Genomic DNA, 12,791 nt, shown 5'->3' with positions numbered 1-12,791 from the left:
GTAAGTAATGTGGCAAGTGAGGGTATAACTGGTGTATATGGGGCGTTCAGTGTTGTAAATGGTAATGGTGAAGATTTATGTGCTGAAAAAGACTGGTGATTGGGAATACCTGGTTTAAAAATAGAGATATACATAAGTATACGTATGTAAGTAAGAGAGATGGCCAGAGAGCGTCACTGGATTACGTGTTAATTGATAGGCAAGCGAAAGAGAGACTTTTGGATGTTACTGTGCTGAGAGGTGCAATTGGAGGGATGTCTGAGCATTATCTTGTGGAGGCAAAGATGAAGATTTGTAGAGGTTTTCTGAAAAAAAGAGAGAATGTTGAGGTGAAGAGAGTGGCGAGAGTAACTGAGCTTAGGAAGGAGACTTGTGTGAGGAAGGACCAGGAGAGACTGAGTACAGAATGGAAAAAGGTGAGAACAAAGGACGCAAAGGGAGTGGGGGAGGAATGGGATGTATTTCGGGAAGCAGTGATGGCTTGTGCAAAAGATAATTATTGGTGCATATGCACCTGGGCATGAGAAGAAGATCATGAGAGGCAAGTATTCTGGGAGGAGCTGAGTGAGTGTGTTAGTAGTTTTGATTCAAGAGACCGGGTTATAGTGATGGGTGATTTGAATGCAAAGGTGAGTAATGTGGCAGTTGAGGGGATAACTGGTGTACATGGGGTGTTCAGTGTTGTAAATGGAAATGGTGAAGACGTCGTAGATTCATGTGCTGAAAAGGGACTAGTGATTGGGAATACCTGGTTTAAAAAGAGAGATATACATAAGTATAGGTACGTAAGTAGGAGAAATGGCCAGAGCATTATTGGATTACGTGTTAATTGATAGGCACGCGAAAGAGAGACTTTTAGATGTTAATGTGCTGAGAGGTGTAACTAGAGGGACGTCTGATCATTATCTTGTCGAGGTGAAGGTGAATATTTGTAGAGGTTTTCACAAAAGAAGAGAGAATGTAGGGGTGAACAGTGGTGAGAGTAAGTGAGCTTGGGAAGGAGACTTGTGTTAGGAAGTACCAGGAGAGAATGAGTACAGAATGGAAAAAGGTGAGAAACAAAGGACGTAAGGGGAGTGGGGGAGGAATGGGATGTATTTAGTGAAGCACTGATGGCTTGCGCAAAAGATGTTTGTGGCATGAGAAGCGTGGGAGGTGGGCAGATTAGAAAGGGTTGTGAGTGGTGGGATGAAGAAGTAAGATTATTAGTGAAAGAGGAGAGAGAGGCATTTGGACGATTTTTTGCAGGGAAATAATGCAAATGAATGGGAGATGTATAAAAGAGGGAGGAGGTCAAGAGAAAGGTGCAAGAGGCGAAAAAGAGGGCAAATGAGTGTCGTGGTGAGAGAGTATCATTAAATTTTAAGGAGAATAAAAAGATGCTTTGGAAGGAGGTAAATAAAGTGCATAAGACAAGGGAACAAATGGGAACATGAGTGAAGGGGGCTAATGGGGAGGTGATAACAAGTAGTGGTGATGTGAGAAGGAGATGGAGTGAGTATTTTGAAGGTTTGTTGAATGTGTTTGATGATAGAGTGGCAGATATAGGGTGTCTTGGTCGAGGTGGTGTGCTACGTGAGAGGGTTAGGGGGAATGATTTGGTAAACAGAGAAGAGGTAGTAAAAGCTTTGCGGAAGATGAAAGATGGCAAGGCAGCGGGTTTGGATGGTATTGCAGTGGAGTTTATTGAAAAAGGGGGTGACTGTGTTGTTGACTGGTTGATAAGGTTATTTAATGTATGTATGACTCATGGTGAGGTGCCTCAGGACTGGAGGAATGCTTCATAGTGCCATTGTACAAAGGCAAAGAGGATAAGAGGAGTGCTCAAATTACAGAGGTATAAATTTGTTGAGTATTCCTGGGAAATTATATGGGAGGATATTGATTGAGAGTGTGAAGGAATGTACATAGGATCAGACTGGGGAAGAGCAGTGTGGTTTTAGAAGTGGTCGAGGATGTGTGGATCAGGTGTTTTGCTTTGAAGAATGTATGTGAGAAATACTTAGAAAAGCAAATGGATTTGTATGTAGCATTTATAGATTTTGAGAAGGCATATGATAGAATTGATAGAGATGCTCTGTGGAAGGTATTAGGAGTATATGGTGTGAAAGGTAAGGTGAAAAGTTTTTATAGAGGATGTAAGGATGTGTACGTGTAGGAAGAGAGGAAAGTGATTGGTTCCCAGTGAATGTTGGTTTGTGGCAGGGGTGCATGATGTCTCCATGGTTGTTTAATTTGTTCATGGATGGGGTTGTTAGGGAGGTGAATGCAAGAGTTTTGGAAAGAGGGGCAAGTATGCAGTTTGTTATGGATGAGAGAGCTTGGGAAGTGAGTCAGTTGTTGTTCGCTGATGATACAGCACTGGTGGGTGATTCGGGTGAGGAACTGCAGAAGCTGGTTACTGAGTTTGGTAAAGTGTGTGAAAGCAGAAAGCTGAGAGTAAATGTGAATAAGAGGAAGGTTATTACGTACAGTAAGGTTGAGGGACAAGTCAACTGGGAGGTAAGTTTGAATGGAGAAAAACTGGAGAAAGAAGTGTTTTAGATATCTGGGAGTGGATTTCGCAGCAGATGGAACCAAAGAAGCGGAAGCGAATCATAGGGTGGGGGAGGGGGCGAAAGTTCTGGGAGCATTGAAAAATTTGTGTCAGTGGAGAACATTATCTTGGAAAGCAAAAATGGGTATGTTTGAAGGTAAAGTGGTTCCAACAATGATATATGGTTGCGAGGCGTGAGCTATAGATTGTCTGGAGGAGGGTGGATGTGCTGGAAATGAGATGTTTGAGGACAATATGTGGTGTGAGGTGGTTTGATCGAGTAAGTAATGAAAGGCAAGTGAGATGTGTGGTAATAAAAAGAGTGTGATTGAGTGAGCAGAAGAGGGTGTTTTGAAATGGTTTGGTCAAAAGGAGAGAATGAGTGAGGAAAGATTGACAAAGAGGATATATGTGTCAGAGGTGGAGGGAACAAGAAGTGGGAGTTCAAATTGGAGGTGGAAAGATGGAGTGAAAAAGATTTTGAAGGATCTGGGCCTAAACATGCAGGAGGGTGAAAGGAGTGCAAGGAATAGAGTGAAATGGTTTGGTCACAAGGAGAGAATGAGTGAGGAAAGTTTGACAAAGAGGATATATGTATCAGAGGTGGAGGGAACGAGAAGTGGGAGACCAAATTGGAGGTGGAAAGATGGTGTGAAAAAGATTTTGAGTGATTGGGGCCTAAACATGCAGCAGGGTGAAGGACATGCAAGGAATTGAGCGAATTGGAACAATGTGGTATACCAGGGTCGACGTGCTGTCAATGGATTGAACCAGGGAATGTGAAGTGTCTGGAGTAAACCATGGAAAGTTTTGTGGGGCCCGGATGTGGAAAGGGAGCTGTGGTTTCTGTGCATCATACATGACAGCTAGAGACTGAGTGTGAACAAATGTGGCCTTTGTTGTCTTTTCCTAGTGCTACCTTGCGCACATGTGGGGGAGGGGGGTTTTCATTTCATGTGTGGCAGGGTGGCGACAGGAATGAATAAGGGCAGACAGTATGAATTATGTACACGTGTATATATGTATATGTCTGTGTCTGTAGCTGTCATGTGTAATGCACCGAAACCACAGCTCCCTTTCCATATCCAGACCCCAAAACACTTTCCATGGTTTACCCCAGACACTTCACATGCCCTGGTTCAATTCATTCACAGCACGTCAACCCCGGTATACCACATTGTTCCAATTAACTCTATACCTTGCATGCCTTTCACCCTCCTGTATGTTCAGGCCACGATCACTCAAAATCATTTTCACTCCAACCTTCCCCCTCAAATTTGGTCACCCACTTCTCCTCGTTCCCTCTACCTCTGACACATATATCCCCTTTGTCAATCTTTTCTCACTCATTCTCTCCATGTGACCAAACCATTTCAATATACCCTCTTCTGCTCTCTCAACCACACTCTTTTTTATTACCACACATCTCTCTTACCCTTTCATTACTTATTCAATCAAACCACCTCACACCAGACATTGTCCTCAAACATCTCATTTCCAACACACCCACCCTCCTCTGCACAACCATATATATAGCCCACGGCTCGCAACCATATAACATAATTGGAATGACTATTCCTTCGGACATACCCATTTTTGCTCTCTGCAATAACGTTCTCGCCTTCCACACGTTCTTCATTGCTCCCAACCTTCGCCATCTCCTCAACCCTGTGACTCAATTCTGCTTCTATGGTTCCATCCACTGCTAAATCCACTCCCAGATATCTAAAACACTTCACTTCCTCCAGGTTTTGTACATTCAAAATCACCTCCTGATTAACTTGTCCCCCAACCCGGCTGAACCTAATAACCTTGCTCTTATTCACATTTACTCTCAACTTTCTTCTTCCACACACTTTACGAAACTCAGTCAACAACTTCTGCAGTTTCTCCTCCGAATCATCCACCAGCGCTGTGTCATCAGCGAACAACAAATGACTCAATTCCCAAGCTCTCTCATCCACGACACATGGCATACTTACCCCTCTCTACAAAACTCTTGAATTCACCTCCCTAACCACCCCATCCATAAACAAATTAAACAACTATGGAGACATCACACATCCCTTCTGCAAACCAACATTCCCTGGGAACCAATCACTTTCCTCTCTTCCTACTTGTACACATGGCTTACATCCTTGAAAAAACCTTTCACTGCTTTTAGAAACTTACCTCCTATCCCATATACTCTTAAAAGCTTCCCCAAAGCATTTCTATGAACCCTATCATATGCTTTCTCCAAATTCATAAATGCTACATAGAAATCCATCTGTCTTTCAAAGTATTTCTCACGTACATTCTTCAAAAAAACACCTGATCCACACATCCTCTACCACTTCTGAAACCACACTGCTCCTCCCTAATCAGATGCTCTATACATGCCTTTACCCTCTCACTTAATACCCTTCCATATAATTTCCCCAGAATACTCAACAAACTTATACCTCTGTAATTTGAACACTCACATTTATCCCCTTTGCACAATGGTACTATACATGCATTCTGCCAATCCTCAGGCACTTCACCATGATCCAATACATACACTGAATATCCTTACCAACCAATCAACAACAGTCACCCCTTGTTTGGTAATTTCCACTGCAATACCATCCAAAACCACCACCTTGCCAGCTTTCATCTTCTTCAAAGCTTTTGTTACCACTGCTCTCTTCACCAAATCATTCTCCCTGACCCTCCCACTTCATACACCAACCAGACCAAAACACCATATATCAGACACTCTATCATGAACAAACTTTCAAAATACTCACTTCATCTCCTTGTCACTCCATCACTATCTGTTATCACTTCCCCACTTGCTCCCTTCACCGATCTTTCCATTTGTTCTCTTGTGTTACGCACTTTATTTACCTCGTTCTAAAACATTTTTATTCTCCCTAAAATCTAATGATACTTTCTCACCCCAACTCTCAATTGCCCTCTTTTTCACCTTTCTCTTGAACTCCTGCAACTTTCTTTTTATACATCTCACACTCAATTGCACTACTTCCCAGCAAGAATTGTCCAAATGCCTCTATCTTCTCATTCACTAACATTCTAACATCTTCATCCCACCACAAGTCTCCTTTCCAAGCTCACTTACTCTGACCACTCTCATTTCCCTAACATCCTCTCTTCTTTCCTGAAAACCTCTACAAATCTTCACCTTTGTCTCCAGAAGATAGTGATCAGACATCCCTCCAGCTGCCCCTCTTAGTACATTATATATTATTCCTATCATCATTTTCATTATACAAGTGGATGGTTCTTATCTTTGTCTGTTTCCTGGCTCTACTTCGCTGATGCAGGATAAGGCAATCAAGTTTAATATCATTATTATCACTGCACTTAATCGGTTTCCCGCGCCAGCAAGGTAGTGCCAGGAAACAGACAAAGAACGGCTTATCCACTCAATATACACATACCATAAACGACCATACATGCACATATACATATCAACATATACATGCATATACATACACAGACATATACATACATAGACATGTACATATTCATACTCACTTGACTTCATCCACTCCTGTCGTCACTCCCCACACAGGAAATAGCATCCCCCCCTTCCCTTCAGCGAGGTAGTGCCAGAAAAAGAAAAAAAAGCCACATTCGTTCACACTCAGTCTCCAGCTGTCATGTGTAATGCACCAACACCACATACGTGAGATGATAAAAGGGCATTACTTGACTACTTGTTAACTGATAGGCAGGTAAGAGACTTTTAGATGTTAATGTGCTGAGAGAGGCAACTGGTGAGATGTCTGACCATTATCTTGTAGAGGACAAGGTGAAGATCTGTAGAGGTTTTCAAAAAAGAAGAAAAAAAGTTGTGCAGAAGAGTGATGACAATAAGTGAGCTTGGAAAGGAGACTTGTGTGATGAAGTACCAGGAGAGGGAGAGTACAATAGCTAAAGGCGAGATAAAACGACTTGAGGGGAGTGGGTAGAGTGGGATGTATCTAAGGAAGCAGTGATGGCATGTGCAAAAGATGCATGTGGCATGAGAAAGGTGGGAGGTAGGCATATTAGAAAGGGTAGTGAGTGGTGGAATGAAGAAGTAAAGCTGTTAGTGAAAGAGAAAAGTCAGGCTTTTGGACAATACTTACAAGGAGGGAGTACAAATAACTAGGAGATTTTTTTTTTTTTTTTTTTTTATACTTTGTCGCTGTCTCCCGCATTTGCGAGGTAGCGCAAGGAAACAGACGAAAGAAATGGCCCAACCCCCCCCATACACATGTACATACACACGTCCACACACGCAAATATACATACCTACACAGCTTTCCATGGTTTACCCCGGACGCTTCACATGCCTTGATTCAATCCACTGACAGCACGTCAACCCCTGTATACCACATCGCTCCAATTCACTCTATTCCTTGCCCTCCTTTCACCCTCCTGCATGTTCAGGCCCCGATCACACAAAATCCTTTTCACTCCATCTTTCCACCTCCAATTTGGTCTCCCTCTTCTCCTCGTTCCCTCCACCTCCGACACATATATCCTCTTGGTCAATCTTTCCTCACTCATTCTCTCCATGTGCCCAAACCATTTCAAAACACCCTCTTCTGCTCTCTCAACCACGCTCTTTTTATTTCCACACATCTCTCTTACCCTTACGTTACTTACTCGATCAAACCACCTCACACCACACATTGTCCTCAAACATCTCATTTCCAGCACATCCATCCTCCTGCGCACAACTCTATCCATAGCCCACGCCTCGCAACCATACAACATTGTTGGAACTACTATTCCTTCAAACATACCCATTTTTGCTTTCCGGGATAATGTTCTCGACTTCCACACATTTTTCAAGGCTCCCAAAATTTTCGCCCCCTCCCCCACCCTATGATCCACTTCCGCTTCCATGGTTCCATCCGCTGACAGATCCACTCCCAGATATCTAAAACACTTCACTTCCTCCAGTTTTTCTCCATTCAAACTCACCTCCCAATTGACTTGACCCTCAACCCTACTGTACCTAATAACCTTGCTCTTATTCACATTTACTCTTAACTTTCTTCTTCCACACACTTTACCAAACTCCGTCACCAGCTTCTGCAGTTTCTCACATGAATCCGCCACCAGCGCTGTATCATCAGCGAACAACAACTGACTCACTTCCCAAGCTCTCTCATCCCCAACAGACTTCATACTTGCCCCTCTTTCCAAGACTCTTGCATTTACCTCCCTAACAACCCCATCCATAAACAAATTAAACAACCATGGAGACATCACACACCCCTGCCGCAAACCTACATTCACTGAGAACCAATCACTTTCCTCTCTTCCTACACGTACACATGCCTTACATCCTCGATAAAAACTTTTCACTGCTTCTAACAACTTGCCTCCCACACCATATATTCTTAATACCTTCCACAGAGCATCTCTATCAACTCTATCATATGCCTTCTCCAGATCCATAAATGCTACATACAAATCCATTTGCTTTTCTAAGTATTTCTCACATACATTCTTCAAAGCAAACACCTGATCCACACAACCTCTACCACTTCTGAAACCACACTGCTCTTCCCCAATCTGATGCTCTGTACATGCCTTCACCCTCTCAATCAATACCTTCCCATATAATTTACCAGGAATACTCAACAAACTTATACCTCTGTAATTTGAGCACTCACTCTTATCCCCTTTGCCTTTGTACAATGGCACTATGCACGCAGTCCGCCAATTGTCAGGCACCTCACCATGAGTCATACATACATTAAATAACCTTACCAACCAGTCAACAATACAGTCACCCCCTTTTTTAATAAATTCCACTGCAATACCATCCAAACCTGCTGCCTTGCCGGCTTTCATCTTCCGCAAAGCTTTTACTACCTCTTCTCTGTTTACCAAATCATTTTCCCTAACCCTCTCACTTTGCACACCACCTCGACCAAAACACCCTATATCTGCCACTCTGTCATCAGACACATTCAACAAACCTTCAAAATACTCATTCCATCTCCTCACATCACCACTACTTATCACCTCCCCATTTACGCCCTTCACTGAAGTTCCCATTTGCTCCCTTGTTTTACGCACCCTATTTACCTCCTTCCAGAACATCTTTTTATTCTCCCTAAAATTTACTGATAGTCTCTCACCCCAACTCTCATTTGCCCTTTTTTTCACCTCTTGCACCTTTCTCTTGACCTCCTGTCTCTTTCTTTTATACTTCTCCCACTCAATTGCATTTTTTCCCTGCAAAAATCGTCCAAATGCCTCTCTCTTCTCTTTCACTAATACTCTTACTTCTTCATCCCACCACTCACTACCCTTTCTAAACAGCCCACCTCCCATTCTTCTCATGCCACAAGCATCTTTTGCGCAATCCATCACTGATTCCCTAAATACATCCCATTCCTCCCCCACTCCCCTTACTTCCATTGTTCTCACCTTTTTCCATTCTGTACACAGTCTCTCCTGATACTTCTTCACACAGGTCTCCTTCCCAAGCTCACTTACTCTCACCACCTTCTTCACCCCAACATTCACTCTTCTTTTCTGAAAACCCATACAAATCTTCACCTTAGCCTCCACAAGATAATGATCAGACATCCCTCCAGTTGCACCTCTCAGCACATTGACATCCAAAAGTCTCTCTTTCGCACGCCTGTCAATTAACACGTAATCCAATAACGCTCTCTGGCCATCTCTCCTACTTACATAAGTATACTTATGTATATCTCGCTTTTTAAACCAGGTATTCCCAATCATCAGTCCTTTTTCAGCACATAAATCTACAAGCTCTTCACCATTTCCATTTACAACACTGAACACCCCATGCATACCAATTATTCCCTCAACTGCCACATTACTCACCTTTGCATTCAAATCACCCATCACTATAACCCGGTCTCGTGCATCAAAACCGCTAACACACTCATTTAGCTGCTCCCAAAACACTTGCCTCTCATGATCTTTCTTCTCATGCCCAGGTGCATATGCACCAATAATCACCCACCTCTCTCCATCAACTTTCAATTTTACCCATATTAATCGAGAATTTACTTTCTTACATTCTATCACATACTCCCACAACTCCTGTTTCAGGAGTATTGCTACTCCTTCCCTTGCTCTTGTCCTCTCACTAACCCCTGACTTCACTCCCCAAAAAAAATGCAGGAGGTCAAGAGGAAGGTGCAAGGTTTCAAAAAGAGGGCAAATGAGAGGTGGAGTAAGAGAGTATTATTTAACTTTGGGGAGAAAAAGATGTTTGGAAGAAGGTAAATAATGTGTATAGAAGAACAAATGGGAATAATGGTGAAGGGTGCAAGTGGGGAAATGATAACAGATAGTGATGAAGTGAGATGGAGAAGGAGTGAGTATTTTGAAGGTTCAATGAATGTATTTGATGATAAAGGGTGTTTTGGTCAGGGTGATGTGTGCAGAGAGAGTCAGGGAGAACGGCTTAGTCAAGTGCGAAGAGATAGTGAAAGCTTGGTGGAAGATGAAATCTGGCAAGGCGGCAGGTTTGGAATGTATTGCAGCTGAATTTATTACGAAAGGGGGTGACTGTGTTATTGATTGGTTGGTTGGTATGGATACTTAATGTATATAAGGAGCATTGCAAAGTGCCTGAGGATTGACAGAATGCATCAATAGTGACATGGTACAAAGGTAAAGAGGGTGAAGGTGAATGTTCAAACTACAGAGGTATAAGTTTGATGAGTATTCCTGGGAAATTGTACAGGAGGGAATTGATTGAGAGGGTGAAGGCATGTACAAAGCATCAGATTGGGAAGGGGCAGTATGTTTTCATTAGTGGTCAAGAATGTGTGGATCAGGTGTTTGCTTTGAAGAATGTTGTGTGAAATACTTAGAAAAACAGATGGGTATGTATGTAGCACTTATGGATCTGGAGAAGGCATATGATAGGACTGATAGAGGAGCTTTGTGAAAGGTCTTAAGAGTATATGGTTTGGGAGATAAGCTACTAGAAGCAGTTTAAAGTTTTTATCAAGGATGTAAGGCATGTGTATGAATGGCAAGAGAAGAGAGTGATTGGTTCCAAGTGAAGGTCGGTCCATGGCAGGGGTGTGGGATATCCCTGATGTTGTTTAATTGTTTATTGGATGGGGTGGTTAGGGAGGCAAATGGAAGAATTTTGGAGAGAGGGATGAGTATGCAGTCTGTTGGGGATAACAGGGCCAGGGAAGTGAATCAGTTGTTGTTCATCGATGATACAGCACTGGTGGCTGATATGAGTGAGAAACTGCAGAAGTTGGTGACTAAGTTTGGAAAAGTGTGTGAAAGGAGAAAGTTGAGAGGAAATGTGAATAAGAGCAAGGTTATTAGGTTCAGTAGGGTTGAGGGTCAAACTAGTTGGGATGAAAGTTTGGATAGAATAAAAATTTGGAGGAAGAAGTGTGTTAGATATCTGGGAGTGGACTTAGCAGTGAATGGAACCAAAGAAACAGAAGTGGGTCACAGGGTTGGAGAGGGGGCAAAGGTTCTGGGAGCAATGAAGAATGTGTGAAAGGGTAGAATGTTATCTCGGAGAGCAAACTTGGATATGTTTGAAGGAATGGTAGTTCCAACAATATTATATGAGTGCAAGGCATGGGGTAGCGTGGAGGAGGGTGGATGTGTTGGAAATGAGATGTTCGAGGACAATATGTGGTGCGAGGTAGTTTGATCAAGTAAGTAATGAAAGAATAAGAGATACGTGTGGAAATAAAAAGTGTGTGATTGAGAGAGCAGAAGAGGGTGTGTTGAAATAGTTTGGACAAATGAAGAGAATGAGTTGAAAAAGAGGATATATATATGTCAGAGGTGGAGGGAACAAGGAGAAGCAGAAGACCAAATTGGTGGTGGAAGGATGGAGTGAAAGAGATTTTGAGAGATTGGGGCCTGAACATATAGGAGGGTGAGAGGCGGGCAAGGAATAGAGTGAACTGGAATAATGTGGCATACTGGGGTCAACGTGCTGTCAATGGAATGAGCTAGGGCATGTGAAACTTCTGGAGTAAAGCATGGAAAGGTCTGTGGGGCCTGGATATGGATAGGGAGCTGTGTTTATGGTGCATCACACATGACAGCTAAAGACTGAGTGTAAATGATTCTTTTTTTTTTGTCAGTTTTCCTAGAGCTAGGGCACTGAAGCAAGGGGTAGCGTTGCTGTTTCCTGTGGGGTGGGGTGGTGCCAAAAATGGATGATGGCAAGTAAGTATGAATATGTACATGTGTATATATATATGTCTGTGTATGTATATGTATATGTTGATATATATTTGTATGTGTTTGATGATAGAGTGGCAGATATAGGGTGTCTTGGTCGAGGTGGTGTGCAAAGTGAGACGGTTGGAGAAAATTATTTGGTTAACAGAGAAGAGGTAGTAAAAGCTTTGTGGAAGATGAAAGCTGGCAAGGCAGCAGGTTTGGATGGTACTGCAGTGGAATTTATTAAAAAAGGGGGTGACTGTACTGTTCACTGGTTGGTAAGGTTATTTAATGTATGTATGACTCATGGTGAGGTGCCTGACGATTGGCGGAATGCGTGCATAGTGCCACTGAACAAAGGCAAAGGGGATAAGAGTGAGTGCTCAAATTACAGAGGTATAAGTTTGTTGAGTATTCCTGGTAAATTATATGGGAGGGTATTGATTGAGAGGGTGAAGGCATGTACAGAGCATCAGATTGGGGAAGAGCAGTGTGGTTTCAGAAGTGGTACAGGATGTGTGGATCAGGTGTTTGCTTTGAAGAATGTATGTGAGAAATACTTAGAAAAGCAAATGGATTTGTATGTAGCATTTATGGATCTGGAGAAGGCATATGATAGAGTTGATAGAGATGCTCTGTGGAAGGTATTAAGAATGTATGGTGTGGGAGGCAAGTTGTTAGAAGCAGTGAAAAGTTTTTATCGAGGATGTAAGGCATGTGTACATGTAGGAAGAGAGGAAAGTGATTGGTTCTCAGTGAATGTAGGTCTGCGGCAGGGGTGTGTGATGTCTCCATGGTTGTTTAATTTGTTTATGGATGGGGTTGTTAGGGAGGTGAATGCAAGAGTTTTGGAAAGAGGGGCAAGTATGAAGTCTGTTGGGGATGAGAGAGCTTGGGAAGTGAGTCAGTTGTTGTTCGCTGATGATACATCGCTGGTGGCTGATTCATGTGAGAAACTGCAGAAGCTGGTGACTGAGTTTGGTAAAGTGTGTGAAAGAAGAAAGTTACGAGTAAATGTGAATAAGAGCAAGGTTATTAGGTACAGTAGGGTTGAGGGTCAAGTCAA

Source organism: Panulirus ornatus, chromosome 35 (genome assembly GCF_036320965.1).
Source record: "Panulirus ornatus isolate Po-2019 chromosome 35, ASM3632096v1, whole genome shotgun sequence".
Lineage (NCBI taxonomy): Eukaryota > Metazoa > Arthropoda > Malacostraca > Decapoda > Palinuridae > Panulirus > Panulirus ornatus.
Note: the sequence above shows the minus strand (reverse complement) of the source record.